Source organism: Hevea brasiliensis, chromosome 15 (assembly GCF_030052815.1).
Source record: "Hevea brasiliensis isolate MT/VB/25A 57/8 chromosome 15, ASM3005281v1, whole genome shotgun sequence".
Lineage (NCBI taxonomy): Eukaryota > Viridiplantae > Streptophyta > Magnoliopsida > Malpighiales > Euphorbiaceae > Hevea > Hevea brasiliensis.
The window spans coordinates 51410633-51427683 of NC_079507.1; the positions used below are offsets into that span (position 1 = coordinate 51410633).

Genomic DNA, 17051 nt, shown 5'->3' on the forward strand with positions numbered 1-17051 from the left:
GTGTAACACATCGGTAAATTTCATAGTCAGATATCAATCAATATAAAGACATTAAAGGCCTGTTTCCGAAATCCTAATGGCTCTAATGCAGAGATAATTGACAAAATCAATCATTTAATCAAAATCAGAATAAAATTCAATAATAAAATAAAATTCTAAAAAATCACATGTAAAATAATTATTAAAATATTGATTTAAAATTCTATTTAATAGCAAATTTAATACTAAGAAATTTTAAAAGGGACTAAAACGGTGTCATGTACTATAATTGTCACTTATCTGAAACCTCCAAAATAATAGCTAGATTCAATAAAAGAAACAATTTTAGCTGACAGATTGAATATTCGAATCTCCTACATATTCAAAATATAGTAAAAATTTAATCAATTAAACTAATACAACAGACCCATTAAATATATTATAAAAAAAATTTTAATATAACAACAATATATATATATATATATATATATATATATATATATATATATATATATATATATAATCTAAATTCAAGGTTATTATCTCACAGTACTCATGAGCAACCAAATTCAATACTAATGATCAAAGGAGAAAAAAAAATGAATTTGTAGAGTAGTTGTAACAAATCAAGGAAAGAAAATAAAATCAAATTCACCAACTATTGAACAAAGAACAAGAATTTTTACTTTGAAAATAGAATCGAAAGTGATAAATAGAGAAATAAAAATTTAGGAATTCCCTGTGCACATTAGATTATAAATCGTAAATTTATATATATATATAATCTAAATTCAAGGTTATTATCTCACAGTACGCATGATCAACCCAATTCAATAGTAATGATCAAAGAAGAGAAAAAATGAATTTGTAGAGTAGTTGTAACTAATTAAGGAAAGAAAATAAAATCAAATTCACCCACTATTGAACAAAGAACAAGAATTTTACCTTGAAAATAGAATCGAAAGTGATAAATAGAGAAATAAAACTTTAGAAATTCTCTATGCACATTAGATTATAAATCATAAATTTATATATAATCTAAATTTAAGGTTATTATCTCACAGTACTCATTATCAACCCAATTCAATAGTAATGATCAAAGAAGAGAAAAAATGAATTTGTAGAGTAGTTGTAACTAATAAAGGAAAGAAAATAAAATCAAATTCACCCACTATTGAACAAAGAACAATAATTTTTACCTTGAAAATAGAATCGAAAGTGATAAATAGAGAAATAAAAATTTAGGAATTCTCTGTGCACATTAGATTATAAATCATAAATTTATATATATATATAATCTAAATTCAAGGTTATTATCTCACAGTACTAATGATCAACCCAATTCAATAGTAATGATCAAAGAAGAGAAAAAATGAATTTGTAGAGTAGTTGTAACTAATCAAGGAAAGAAAATAAAATCAAATTCACCCATTATTGAACAAAGAACGAGAATTTTTACGTTGAAAACAGAATCGAATGTGATGAATAGAGAAATAAAAATTTAGGAATTTTCTGCGCACATTAGATTATAAATCGTAAATTTTTATATATTTATATATATATACACACACACACACACATATAACAATAATGAAAAATGATGACAATACTTGTTGAGAATATTTGGTGGAAAAAAGGAGGTGACAAACAGGTTTTGAGAGCAAAGTTTAGCAGAAGAGATGATTGGGGTATATATATTTTAAGAATTCTATTAGGTGTAGAATGGAATAAGAGTTATTATTGAATTGAGTTGTTCAGATTACAGATGTATATTTAATTTCGAAAATAATATTTATATACAAATAAATAAATAAGTCATCCAATAAAATATTATTTATTTTATTTTATTATTATTATTTTAGATAAATATTTTAAATTATTGTTAGATAATTAAAATAAATAAATAATTAAATAGATAAATATTGGGTTTCCACATACATCCCCCCTTAAAAGAAATTCGGTCCCCGAATTTAAACAGACAAAATTCTAACCTGAAGAATTAAATAAGTGGGGATATTTGGCTTGCATTTCAGATTCTGCCTCCCATGTGGCCTCACTACTTCAGTGATTTTGCCACAAGACCTTAACCAAAGCCACTTCCTTAGACCGGAGTTTTCTAATTTGTCGATCTAAAATCTTTACTGGTTACTCCTCATATGACATATCATCCCTAAATTGTATAGTCTGAGGTCGTAAAACATGAGATAGATCTGGTACATACTTCTTAAGCATAGAAATATGGAAAACTGGATGTACATGTGCAAAACTAGGTGGAAGGACAAAACGGTAAGCAACTGCTCCAATTCTTTTCAAAATTTCAAATGGACCAACAAAATGAGGGCTAAGCTTTCCTTTCTTTCCAAACCTCACGATTTCTTTCATCGGTGAAGCTCTCAGAAATATATGATCATCAACCATAAACTCTACATCTTTACGCTTAAGGTCAGCATAACTTCTCTGTTGACTTTGAGCAGTCAAAAGTCTAACACGAATTAGTCGAACCTTCTCTGAAGTTAACTGTATCAACTCTAGTCTAGTAAGCCTTCTTTCTCCAACTTTATCCCAACAAATCGGTGATCTACACCTTCGACCATATAATGTCTCGTATGGAGCCATCTCTATACTTGCCTGATAACTATTATTATAAGCAAACTCTACTGAAGGCAAATGATGATCCCAATAGCCACCAAAATTCATAACACATGCACGAAGCATGTCCTCCAATGTCTCAGATAGTCCTTTCATTTGTCCATCTATCTGAGGGTGAAAAGTAATACTAAAGTATACCTGTGTTCCTAAAGCTTCTTGGAATTTCTTCCAAAATCGAGAAGTAAACTGAGTATTTCATTTTTTTCAAATAAAATCAAGATAGTTATTATTATTATTATTTTATATAAGTAGCTTATGTTAAATTTGCTTATGCAAAATAATAATTTGATGATTTGTATTTCAAAATATTGTATTTTATTTTTGATTAATAAAATATAAAAAAATTAAAAACTAAACTCTGACATTAAAAAAATAAATAATAAATCTATATATCTGGAAACCCTATTCCATAACCATGCACTCCATGCAAGATTTTTCATTGCTAGCCAAACCAATAACACATAATGAAAGTTTCTAATTTCGTTGTAGCTCTTGGTGTCTAAATTGGATTTGGCTTCCTCATTTGCCATTGCTTGCTTGTGACTTCAAGTGGCAACCGATGACGCTAGCTAGCCATCTCCATCTAGTGTGGTATGTTCTTATCTTTAATTTATTTTGTCTCATTATCAATGGCATTAAAATTAAAACTTTGATATTATAAATTACAGGCCTCTTATTATTTACTTATTTATTCATTTTAATTAAGGGTGGTCACTGAGTATAATATACCTTCTTTTCATTTTAAACTTTTTTGTGTATTTTTTGAGAGGTAAAAAGATACTAATCAATGTTTTTCTTAATTTATAAATTAGTTCATTCACCTTAAGTTATGTAAAAAAATGCCAACTCTTATGATACTAAAATTATTTTCCAAAAAATAAAGAATTTGAATTCAAATTCTGTGAGATTTAAATCAATAAATGAAAAAAAATATATGATTAATATATTTTATTGTATGTGCTGAGAAACAAATCACAAATAAAAATTTAAAAATATGTTAAGCTGCAGGGTATTTTTATATATACTTTGCTTTTATTATAATTAATTACTTGGGTGTTACATAACTAATTACCTGAACACCACAGCTAATAATATACAAAATAACAAAGGCCACCAACATTAATCATTGATGGTCAAGCACCAATTCAGCTAATCAACTCTACATTGTTAGCCCAATATAATCATACAACGCCAAAATTTGAATTGAAGTGTAATTGCAGGATTGGTGAAGAACATCGACTAACTGCTGGTCAAAGAAAACTGCATTGATTTGGAAATTCAACCCTTAGTTTTGGACATTAAGCAGCTGCTATTTTTATACCTTGCAAACCATGATAATATCTAGAATGAGAAATTAATTAGTTGAGTTTAATTTGAGAACAGATGGGTTGCTGCAGCCATAAAAGTGGAGTGTTGGTGTTGCCATTTCGAAGAAGCCCATGACCATCTGACATGGAATTAATCAGGAATTGAGAAGAGAAATCAAACAAAGCGGGAGGCCAAAAAAGACCTTGCATGCTTGATATTTGAATAGCATTGGGTCAACATAAAAACCATCAACTATAAATAGCAAAGCATCCCGTGCAAGGTTTCTCATCCCTTACAAAAACAAAAACAAATATAAGAATTCCAAGCTCGTCAAACGTAATATGAAAGTTGCTAACTTCATTTTAGCTCTTGGTGTCTTGGCTTTGGCTTCCTCATTTGCCATTGCCTACGATCCTAGCCCTCTCCAGGACTTTTGTGTGGCAACCGATGATGCTTACTCTGGTGGTATGCAATGCAACTGCTTACTATATTTTAATTATTATTATTATTTTTTAAGTTTTTACCCAGAATGAGATGATATATTGCAATGTTTCTTTCATGTAGTATTCGTGAATGGAAAATTTTGCAAGGATCCAGAGCATGTGACAGCAGATGATTTCTTCTATTCGGGGCTTAATGTTGCTAGTGAAACTTCAAAACAGCTGGGAGCACGTACCAATCTTTTAACGGTGGATTCTATTCCTGGACTCAACACTAATGGTCTATCCATAGTTCGTATTGACTATGAAGCAAATGGTGGACTAAACCCACCCCACCATCACCCTCGAGCTTCTGAGATCTTAACTGTCTTGGAAGGAACTCTATATGCGGGTTTTATCTCTTCCAATCCTGATCATCGTGTTTTCAGCAAAGTCTTAAAGGCAGGAGATGTTTTGTATTTCCATTGGGGCTCATTCACTTCCAATTGAATATTGGAAAAACTCCTGCAGTTGCCATAGCTGCATTAAACAGTCAAAATCCAGGAGTTGTGACGACAGCAAATACTGTTTTTGGAGCCAGCCCATCCCTTGTTCCTGATGTTCTAACAAGAGCATTCCATCTTGACAAGGATCTGGTGACCAAACTTCAGAAACAAGAATGGGTGAATCCATCAGAGCTCGACAGCTATTCAAACAGCTACTAATTCTCATTTAGTTCATTTGACTATAAATTGCAATAAATAAATAAAAAATCAGAAGATTCAAGTTATTTGTATGTATCTCCAATGTATTATATCATAATAAGGTGAGATGCTTATTGCCTCTCTCAATGAGTTTATTTTACGTGCTATTGCAATTTGTCAATAAAATTCTTATAAAAAAAATAACTCTTAATATAGAAAGTAATATATATATATATATATATATATATATATATATATATATATATATATATATATATATATATATATATATATATATATATATATATATATATATATAAAATCACAGTTATGTGTTATGTATTTTAGATTTTTTTTTATTTAAATCTGATAAAATCACAGTTATGTGTTATGTATTTTAGATTTTTTTTTATTTAAATCTGATTTACTATAGACTTAAAATATAATATATATTGTAGGACTCACCTATTAAATTAAATAGATAAATTTTATATATTTGTATTTTAATCTATAATAAATCAGATTTAGGTAAAAATTTATTTATATTTTCTCTTGACGCATGATGCTTTAATTATTTAATATATTTTATTATGTTAAATACTAAATTAAAAATTTTAAATTGAATTAAAAACTGTTTAAGAGTCCAACAAGATATATAGAATTACAGTACTTTTAAATATTAAATTTAAAATAAAAATAATATGAAGTAATTTTTAATTAAAAATTTTCAAATTTATCTCGTGTAATTTAAGATTCAATCAAACTTTATCTTATATATCTACCTTGTTTTAAGGCCACCTCCCAGCCACCTGGCTTTCCCCATAAAGCCACCTCCCAGCCTTTTTTAAAATGCAAGTTCAATGCCACACTAGTGATTATAGCTTTAATTAAATTCCTTTTATCTTTAAAAGAATTTTAATTTAATTATACTTTAAATAAAAATCATTAATAGTGTTATGGAAGAATTAATATATAAAAACAAAATAATTTATTTCTAAAATTATTAATAAAAGTAAATTTATTTGTTGCCAGAAATTAGATTTGAAAAAAAAAATACCTCTAAAAATAGCTTTAGAGTAAATAATATAATTTGTTAAAACAACTTTAGAGGTAAATAATATAATTTATAAATATATATAGAGTTTTTTTATTTCTATAAATTATTTTTTACAGATAAATATATATTTTTAAAAGTTTAATTAGTGTCAAATATAAATTTGTTCTTATATTATTAATTACTGTTAATTATATTTAAGTACAATAATAAATTGGATAAATATTTATCTCAAAGATATAATTATTTTTTGAGTCAAAATTATAAATCTTAATATAATAAATTTGATGTAATGTCTGCACAGGAGATTTTATATATATATAATAAATTTATTCAAGGTTTTCATATGCTATGTCAAAGTAGCTAGATTTTTGTATATGAGTTTACAAGGCCACTTTATGGGCCAAGCCTTGGAGAAGCCCATTGTAAAAATTAAGATTATTTTTATATAAATTTTGTATAAAAATTTCTAATTTAAATTTTATTTAATTTGAACTCATTTTAACCTAATTTTTATTTAACTAATTTTTCAGAGCTCATATTTATCTTATTCTAAAGCTCAAGAATTTGAATTCAACTTATTAAATTAATTAATAAAATTATTAAAAATTTTATCTTTTATTAACTATTATCTTTTTTTTTTGAAATATTATTAATTATTATCTAAAAAACTCATTTAATAATAAACTAAATAAATTATAATACTGCAATTAATTATATTATAAGAGCTATAAATTATATATATTTTATATAATTATGTTGTCACGACTCAAAATTCTAAGTCGTGACCGACGCATAATTTAAGTATTCTTAAATCATGCAAGCCTTATCAGAGTATCTTGAATAAATACATTGTTATTTACTAATACGAAAAAAAAATAGACAAAATTCAAATAAACAATATACTGAATAAACATCATAAATATCCCATAAGTAAACTGCGGAGTCTTTACAGATTTCAAATAAAAACTTAAACTGTTCAATAAACTAAACTAAACTAATTATTAGCCCGAGAAAACATGAATTCGGGCATACCATGAGAACATATCAAAGATTATCCCTCTTCAGAAAATGGACTGAATATTTGGATCAGCTGTAGAATTTTACTGATCTAAAATAGATAACAGACAGAGAAAACGTGGTTTGAGCTAATGCTCAGTGAATGATAATTATAGCATATAACGAAATAGAAACAGGCAGACGCTTGATTAATTTCACAATAACTTTTCCATTCAATAAAATCATGCTCATGCTATCAAAATCATTAATAAAATAATTTTATAAAACATATATATAAAAGAAGTTCATTCATTAAAAATTTTATAATTTTTATGGTACAGTGCACCAGGGTGATGATACCCCACATCACCAAAGGTCAGATGGTAAGCACGCTACAAGATATTGGATACATTTCTCCTCCTTTCCTTCACAGATATCAATGCAAATGATACTAATGCAAACCATAAATTGCAATGATGCATGACTCAACAATGCAATCTAATACCGTGATAGTCCACATGGTGGAGCCAGATAACAGATACAGATACTGGGCACAAGTACCAATTCAAAACAGAAAATCAATTTGTACAAATCAATCAAAATCAACATAAAAATTTCAGATATCAAATAATAATTGATAGTGCAATTTCAATAGTTTATTTCAATAATTTCAAAGAGTCAATAAGATCAAATCAATCTCAAATCAATTCAGTGTAACACATCAGTAAATTTCTTAGTCAGATATCAATCAATATAAAGACATTAAAGGCCTGTTCCCGGAATCCTAATTGCTCTAATGCAGAGTTAATTGAAAAACTCAATTATTTAATCAAAATCGGAGTAAAATTCAATAATAAAATAAAACTCTAGAAAATTATATTTAAAATAATTATTAAAATATTGATTTAAAATTTCATTTAATAACAAATTTAATGCTAAAAATTTTTAAAAGGGACTAAAACGGTGCCATGTACTATAATTATCACTCACCTGAAAGCTTCAAAACAATAGCTAGATTCAATAAAAGAGACAATTTTAGCTGACAAATTGAATATTCAAATCTCCTACATATCCAAAATATAGTAAAAATTTAATCAATTAAACTAATATAACAGACCCATTAAATATATTATAAAAAAAATTTTAATATAACAACAATATATATATAATCTAAATTCAAGGTTATTATCTGTCACACCTTACCCCTCTGTAAGGCATAACATGATCCCATAGAATACCTAATGAACTACCGAACTTCATCTACCGATAACTCATTAAGTACCCTACAAGGGATTTTAAAACAATTTTCTTATTTTTGATAAGTGGTGAGCATTTTCTAATAGGTATTTAAAACATTTATTCAAAGTTGAAACTAGTTAATATTTTTTGCCCATTTTATTTTTCCGCAAATTTTATAAAAGTTTGCGAGTTAAAATCTGTATTTTGAGAAAACAGTTCTTCAAATACCTAAAAAAAAAACACTTCCAATAATTTTTTCTCAACAAATTCTTCAAATTCATAATCATCTTAATCAATTTCAACACATTTAACAACTTCCAAAAATTCAAATCCACCATTTTCAATATCCAACAATCATCAAAATACTATTAATGAATTTCATTCAATTTAAAATAAAATACTACCAATCATATTTCATTAATGACAAAATAATTTATATATACATCATACCAGAAATTTACATTAAGAAAATCCAAACTAAAATTTATTATAACTTTATACAAACTTTGTACAAGCTGCTCAAGATCGATTTTACATGTCCATACAATTACGTGCAATACATACATCAAAATAAATATTTACAGTCAGGGTATAAATTATACCTGATAACTTCAAGCAGGTAGCTCCCCTGTCCTCAGCAGCTCAATCTGCTGCTCCTCTAGTCTCTATATCTGCGACAGCATATAAAGCTATCGCTGAGTGGTGAACTCAGTGGTGCACAAACTAATAATTTAAAACTTAATACAAATTATTCTTAATAATTCATAATGAATAAAAATTTAAAATTTCTAAATTCTTCAAAATCCATGACATACAAAAATCATTATTTTCATTCATGCAAATTATTATTTGAATAACATTTTGATCAATTAATAACTAGTTATTTACATTTCTTTTAACTTCCGAAACAATACAAAAATTTTTGTCATTTTGTAATTAAATTTTTGTCATTTTGTAATTAAATTTTTATTTTCTCATATGTATTTGGGATTTATGTAATGTATTTTGAGGTTCATGTAAATAATAAAGATTTATGATTATGTATGGAAGTAATTTGAGTATTTAATTGTTGTTTATATATGAGAACCCTGAGAAAGGGATGTTTGAGAAATGAAAAGGTTGTTGAGACCTGAAATTGAAAATTTGTTGAGATCTTGATATTGAGTTTTGTGATGATATTGGAGTTGAGAATGAATAAATTTGTTTATTGGAAGTGTTTTTAACAGGTTCCGAAGAACTGTTTTCTCCATTTTTAGCCGGTACTCCGCCGGATTTTCTATAAAATTTTCGGAACCTCAAATAAATAAAAATTTTGCTAAATGGCTTAAATAAAGTATATTTCATAAATTATATGTAAAAGCATGATATAAATTAATTAAGGTATATTAGAGTGTGCCGATACACCGTGTGGCATTACTTACTCAGGTATCTTTGTACGGGTAAGGGGTGTCACATTTAGTGGTATCAGAGCACAGTTTAGGCGTTTCTGGGCCTAGATTGAGTCCATACCATGCATTGCATTTGTAAGAGTCGAGGTAACACTAATGCAGATCTGTTTGTTTTTATTATTTTGAATAGGATATGGACCCTTCATCTCAGAGAGCTGTTAAGGAGGAAGTGGAGAGTCATGCTCCACTGCGGCCAGTGAGGCCCGGGGTATGAGAGAATCTGCTCCTTGACTCAAGCGAGCACCTTTCGCCACGAGCCATGTTCCAACAAATGGCCGACTTCTTTAGACAAATGGTAGGGTAATGCCGTGACACCACCACCACCGGCTCCACAGTAAATCACACTGGAAAGGCTAAGAAAGTTTGGGCGGTGGATTTCTATGGCAAGAGAGAAGATGACTCTGTTGCGGTAGAATTGGTTGAGCAGGCAGGCGAGTCCTAAAACAACTCCACTGCACTCGAGCAAAACGGAAAGCTGCCATATCTTTCTTTGCAAGGCGATGCATATGAGTGGTGGGACAACGTGTCGATGAAGTGCAGCCAGAAGCTGTAACTTGGGACTTCTTCCTCTCTGAATTCAAGAAGAAATATGTGGTACCGTATACCTGGAAGAGAGAAGAAGAGAGTTTATTAACTTTGAGGCGACAGTGTATCGGTGGCGAATATGAGAAGAAATTTGTCCGATTGAGCCGTTATGGAAGGGAGATAGTCCCTAATGAAGCGAGAAAGATGTAAGAGATTTGAAGAGGACTAAATGACAACATCAAGATCCAGCTCAACGCCTTGGGAATCACAGAATTTACCAAGTTAGTGGAAGGCTGCAATAAAGGTGGAAAAAGTAAGAATCGGTGGCGGACCGAGAAGAGAGACAGCAGAAGAGGGGCCCAGTCGGTCTAGTTCGTCTGCATTTGGGAAGAAGTTCAAGGGTCCTCTGCACGAGTTCAGCTCGGCCACGAGTCGAGTCGATCTCGGGGCCAGCCACGATTCACCCCTAGGAGAGGTCGGTCCACACCATCGGTGGGCAGCTCTCCGAGGATGAGGTTCGAGGACCAGCCCGGCATCTTACGCATGTCCACAGCATGCGAAATGGCACAAGAGAGTGTTGGAGAGTGGCGGTGCTGTTTAAGATGTGGGTCGACAAAGCATCACCGAGAAGCGCCCACGTAGAACTACTCTGACTACTCCAACACAAGCGGACACACTGCTCCTGCACCACAGAGGTAGAAAATGCGGTAAGTCGCGCGGTGGGACCATCACGAGGCACGCATCGAGCGGTGAGAGGCGGATAACGGACCACCTGCGAGAAATTATGCCACGAGAGCTCGGGAGGAGCAAGATGCCGGGCGTCATCGAGTGCGTTCTCCTCTACACTACACTGTGCATGCATTGGTGGATCCGAGATCCACTCATTCATATATCTGCATCAACCTACCCGTAGAAAGGGGATACTAGTAGGGAAGAGTGACCAAGACATTACGATCACTAATCCATTGGGCCACGATGTAGTGGTGAACAAAGTATACAAGGGTTGCCCGTTAAGGATTGAGGGTATGAATTCTTGGCGGACTGATTGAGGTGCCCTTCCACAAGTTTGACGTGATTTTGGGAATGGACTGGTTGTCACGTCATCAGGCAATGGTTGATTGTAAACTAAAGAGGATTTCTTTGAAAACTTCTGAGGGTAATGAGATCACCGTTGTGGGTGAAAGGACGATTTCTGTCAATGTCATCTCGACCACGATTGCAAGAAGAATGATGAGAAAAGGCTATGAAGCCTACCTAGCACATGTGGTGGATACTAGGCGAGCTAAGCCAAACACTGAGTGATATACCCACGATGAGAGACTTCCCAGGGGTATTTCCTAAAGAATTGCCTGGTTTGCCACCAGAAAGGGAAGTCGAATTTGCTATTGAGACACTGCCTGGTACAACACCCATTTCCATTGCTCCTTATAGAATGGCACCCACGGAATTGAGGAGTTGAAAACTTCGATTTGCAAGAGTTACTTGATAAGGGGTTTATACGCCCATGTGTCACCATGGGGAGCTCCGGTCTTTGTTTGTGAAAAAGAAGGATGGGACTTTGAGGCTTTGCATTGATTCTGCGATTGAATAAAGTGGTATGAAGAACAAATATCCGTTGCCTAGAATTGATGATCTGTTTGATCGGTTGAAGGGAAGCGAGAGTATTTTCTAAGATTGATCTCGAATCAAGGTATCATCGATTGAGGTGAAGGATGTAGATGTGCCAAAAGCGCATTCGAGGACCCGATATGGGCATTATGAGTTTTTAGTGATGCCCTTTGGCCTAACAAATGCACCAGACATTCATGGACCTTATGAACCGTATCTTCCATCCATACTTAGATCGGTTTGTAGTGGTCTTTATGATGCATGCATTTTAGATCATCATTTAGGTGTAATTTTTGCACATTATTTACCCTTGTTCATAGCTATTATTATAGATAATAGTATATATTTAGTCAATTTTATAATTTTCACACTTCTTAGTTTAATTTTTGGAATTTATTTGTTTTGTAGGGTAAATTTGGAGAAATTTGATGTATTTTGATCAGAGTAGCCAATTGGAGGAGATTAAAGTCGAATTGCAAAAATTTTGAAGTTGAGTAAAAATGGCGAGGCGACACAACTGCGGCTGGCAACCGATTAGCTTATGTCGCGAGTTGTGTCGATCGTCGAATATTCACGCCGAGCGACACAACCCGCGACACAAGCGGCTCGGCTTATGTCGTTTTCTTGAAAATAATTGACGTGGCATTTCCGTTACTCCAGCTTTTTACCTCACTTTCTCTGGAACCTTCCCCCTTTTACCCATTCTAGGGCAGACCCTTAGCCTATATAAAGCCTCATTTTATCATTTTCTTTCCATAAAGAGCAAGGGAGGCAAATTCGGAAAAGTTAGAAAGAGAGAAGGAGGAGCACTTTCTGCATTCTTTTTCCAGCAGCTGCAGATCACGTTTTCTGCACTTTTGTGCAGCAGAATCTGCTGCAAATTTCTTTGAGTTTTTCTACCCCTTTAGCTTACATTTCCATTATTTCTTCATTTCTTCATTTGGGTTTGTCTTTAAACAATGATTTGTGAGTAGTTTATTGAGATTCTAGAGATGGGTTTGTAAATATTGATTTGTATTGTGGTTTTGAACTGATTTAGCCATTTAAATGGGATTTGTTATATTTTGATTTATTGCTTGTGTGCTTATTGCCTTGCTTGATGAATGGGCCCTCATTAAGTTAAGTTTTAATCCTTAATAGATGGACTGAAAAGTGAATATTGGGGATGGATAATCTTGCAACAAACTTTATTTTCTTGGTGTTAGAAATAAGCTAAGAAGATTAAGGGGAATTTTCCAAAAATCAATTTTATGCATTAGTTGGGTTTTTGTTAGATTTGAAATACCGTGAAAACAGGGTTTGATTTAATGAAAACCAATTTTGAGATGCTTGAAAAAGGTTTCAAAAATTTAAGAATTGATTTCCCTCAAAATTGCAATTCTCATGTGTTTGGCTAAATTAAGGATAAAACACATGCAAACAATATGGAAAATCAAATCTGTAGAATCAATTTTATTTTTATTGAATTTAGATTTAATTCCTCTCAAATTTCATAAATAGAAATTCCACATTAATTTTTGGTAATCTAGTTTAATTAATTTTAGTTAATTGTTTGATTTAGCATTAATTCCTTAAATACCAATTTTAATTCCAAATTTCATTTTACATCTTTAATTTTTGTCTTAATTTTAATTTTTAGATTTTATTTTTAATATCTTTTAATTTTTGTCATTCTAATTATCTTATACTTTTATTTCCAATTTAAGCACAATTCCCTGTGGGATCGATATCATTTTTTAAAACTATACTACTGTGACCCGTGCACTTGCGGACACACAACAAGTATCAAGTTTTTGGCGCCGTTCTTGAAGTGATTGTTTGTTTTTAAGTTGGATTTTAATTGTTTTAAGCTAATTAGAATTTTTATTTTCTTTTATTTTCACTATTGTTCTGATGCATATATTTTGCATAATCATTTAGGTTTAATTTCATAGCTATTTTATTTGATTATTAGTCACTTTTAGCTAATTTCATTAGTTATTTAGTTAGTTTTCCATAATTGTCAATTTTGGATTAATTTGTAATTTTTACTTTGTTTTGTAGGAAAAATGGTGTTTTTGAAGGACTAAAGAGAATTTTGCCATTGAGGAGTGTCTTCTACAGCAAAAAGATGTCAAAAACAAGTTTTCAAGCTGAAATATGCATTGACCAAACTGTGCATAACTTGCCGCATAAGCTATGCAGATCTGCATAAGGAGAAAGATCACTTTTCCAGAACCAGCCGAAATGTGCATAAGGAGACTGCATAGCTTATGCACATTCTCGCCTCCCTTATGCACATTCACGAAATTGTGCATAACCTATGCACCAAGTCATGCAGCTTCGCATAAGTGACCCAGAACCAGTAGCGCATAAGGGAGTGCATAACTTATGCGATCCACTTATGCGATCCATGAAGAGTTCATTAATGAGCTGGCAGGAGATTCCCTCAAATAATTCCTCCTAGAACATACCATTTTAGGGCTCCATGTCAGAAAAATGCCATAAATAGTCCCATTTTCTCATTTTAGAAGGGAGGACAAGGAGCAAAGAAGAAAAGGAGAGGGGCTGAGCTGAATTTGAAGAGCCATCTTCACCTTCCACACCATTTTTTAACTAAGATTTGCAGATTTCTTTCTTTCTTTACACTTTTCTACATTTCTAGTGTTTAATTTCTTACTTCTTAGCTTAGATTAAAGCTTTATTTCCATTTAAACTCATCATATCTTGTAAGCATTATGGATAGTGAGTAGTTTACTTTTGATTCTGGAGTAAGGGATGTAATATTTTAGTTGTTTTTGTGGATTTGGTAGGTTAGCCCCAATTTAATGAATTTATGAGGTTTAATCCATTTCTTGTGTGCTTATTCACATGCTTAATGAAGGGCCCCATTAAGTTATGTTCTTAATCCTTGGTTGAAACACCGAAAGGAGAAAACCAAGTGATAGTTAATCAAGAAATTGGACTTAATTAACTTAGATCTAGAAATAGACTAAGGGTTAAGAGGGTTTTAATAGATTGATTAAAGAACCTAATGGGTCTTGGTTAATTTTAACTCCACGAAAGTAGGATTAAGTTAATTAAGGCACTCTTTGTCTCACTCGAAAGAGTTTTCAAAGGATTTTAGAATTAATCTCCTTTAAACCCATAAATTTCATGGATTGGGCTAGCTAGGGAAAATCCCAAAATAGCTTGAATATGAAATCCCGAACTCCGGAATCACCTTTTTATCATTGTTAATTTCTAATCGAATTTAATTACTTGCCATTTTGAATATTGCCATATTTGAATTTGCTTTATTTTAATTTGATGCAAATTTAGTTAAATCATTACATAGTTGAATAGATTATTAATTTTGCATATATAGATTTCATACTCCAATACCCATCAATTTATTACTTTAATTTCAAAAATAGTCCAAATTAGTTAGCATTTTTTTTATCAAAAATTCAATCATTAACACAACTCCTCGTGGGAACGATATCTTTTCTATATTACTTGTACGACCCGTGCACTTGCGGTTGGGCCACATCAAGTTTTTGGCGCCGTTGCCGGGGAGTTGTTTGCTTAAGATTGAATTCTTGATTATTTTAGTTGTTTTTTAGTTTTATCTCTGTTATCTTTTCATTTTGTGTTTGTTTGTTCTTTTTCAGGTACTCTTAATCTTTTATGAGAAGAGCTAGAAGCACAACTGATACATCCTAATTATTCAACCCTGAAATTGAGAAATTTTGTAAGGCCAACAAGAAAGAAACCAGAAAAAGAAAAGAAGCCTTGATAGAAACTGAATTAGAAGCAGACATGGCTGATGAAAGAATTAGAATTGGTGTTGGTAATGCTGGAAATGATCAAAATAATGAAAATGCAGCCCATGGTGAAGAAGTTGTTAATGCTAACGTGCCTAGGGGAAGTATGATGGATCATGCTTTTCCACGTTTTGATGACTTGAGAGAGAGCATAGCAAGACCAAGGATTGATGCAAATAGTTACAAGATGGATTTTGGAGTCCTTCAAATGATTCAGAATTCTCAATTTGGGGGTCATCCTTCTGAAAATCCACACACACATCTGAAGAAGTTTGCTATGATTTGTGACATGCTAAAACAACACAGAGTATCGATGATGCAAGGCTAAAATTGTTTCCATTCTCTTTGAAAGATAGAGCATTGGATTGGCTTGATTCTTTACCTCACAACTCAATTACAAATTGGGAGCGACTCAACGATGCATTTCTTGCCCAATACTTTCCACTGGAAAAACTCAAGAGTTGAGAATCAAATGATTGCTTTTAGACCAAGAGAAGATGAGACTCTTTATGAGTCATGGATGAGATGGAAGGAGTTGGAGAGACAATGTCCACATCATGCCATTCCCAAATGGATGATAAACCAGAATTTTACACAAGCGTCACTCCTGCTATCGGAGGATCATTGATGCTCAAAGCGGAGGAATTCATCATTAAGCATGAAGATGAAGCTTATGAGTTATTAGAGAAAATAGCAAAGAAACGATTATCTATGGAGTAGTCCAAGAGGGTCAACTCCAACTCAAAAAGGCAAGTTCTTTGGAATGTATGAGCTTGATCCATTCAACATCATCAATGCCAAATTTGATGCACTCACTAATGTCCTTGCAAAGAAAATGGAGGATTTAAGTATGCTAGTCAGTTCATCATCATGATCTGGAAGTTCTCAACAAGTTACTTATGCAGAAGGAACAATGAGCTGTGGAGTAGATTATCCTTCATATGCTTGGAGGAATCATCCCAATTTTCATGGGAGAATCGGCAAAATCAAGCTTCAACTCGAACTTTCCATCACAACAACAAGAGCATCAATACCAACAACCTAGGCAACCACCACCTAGTTTTCAGCAAAAGAATGCAAATACTGCACCTTTACCAAGACAACAAGAACAAAGTTCCAACACCGATGATGTATTACAACAAATTATTGCTAATCAAATTAAGATTGATGAAGAGTTGAGAGATATGAAAGATAGGCTGGAAAAAATTAAAACACACAATAGGATCTTTGGAAAATCAGTTGCACAACAAGCATGCTCATCAAGTACCAATTCTATGGGAAACTTCCTAGTCAACAGAAAATCCAAGGGAGCAATGTCATGCCATCACCTTGAG

At 31.8% G+C, this 17051-nt stretch overlaps 1 non-coding gene and 1 pseudogene across 1 annotated transcript; one reads left to right on the top strand and one right to left on the bottom strand.

Moving 5' to 3' along the window:
• Positions 1-4209: 4209 nt before the first annotated feature.
• On the top strand, positions 4210-5226 carry LOC131173881 (germin-like protein subfamily 1 member 16; annotated as a pseudogene).
• Positions 5227-16174: 10948 nt separating this feature from the next.
• On the bottom strand, positions 16175-16281 carry LOC131174275 (small nucleolar RNA R71). Its single transcript, XR_009144523.1, has one exon. It is a non-coding gene; the product is annotated as a small nucleolar RNA R71 (small nucleolar RNA).
• Positions 16282-17051: the final 770 nt, after the last annotated feature.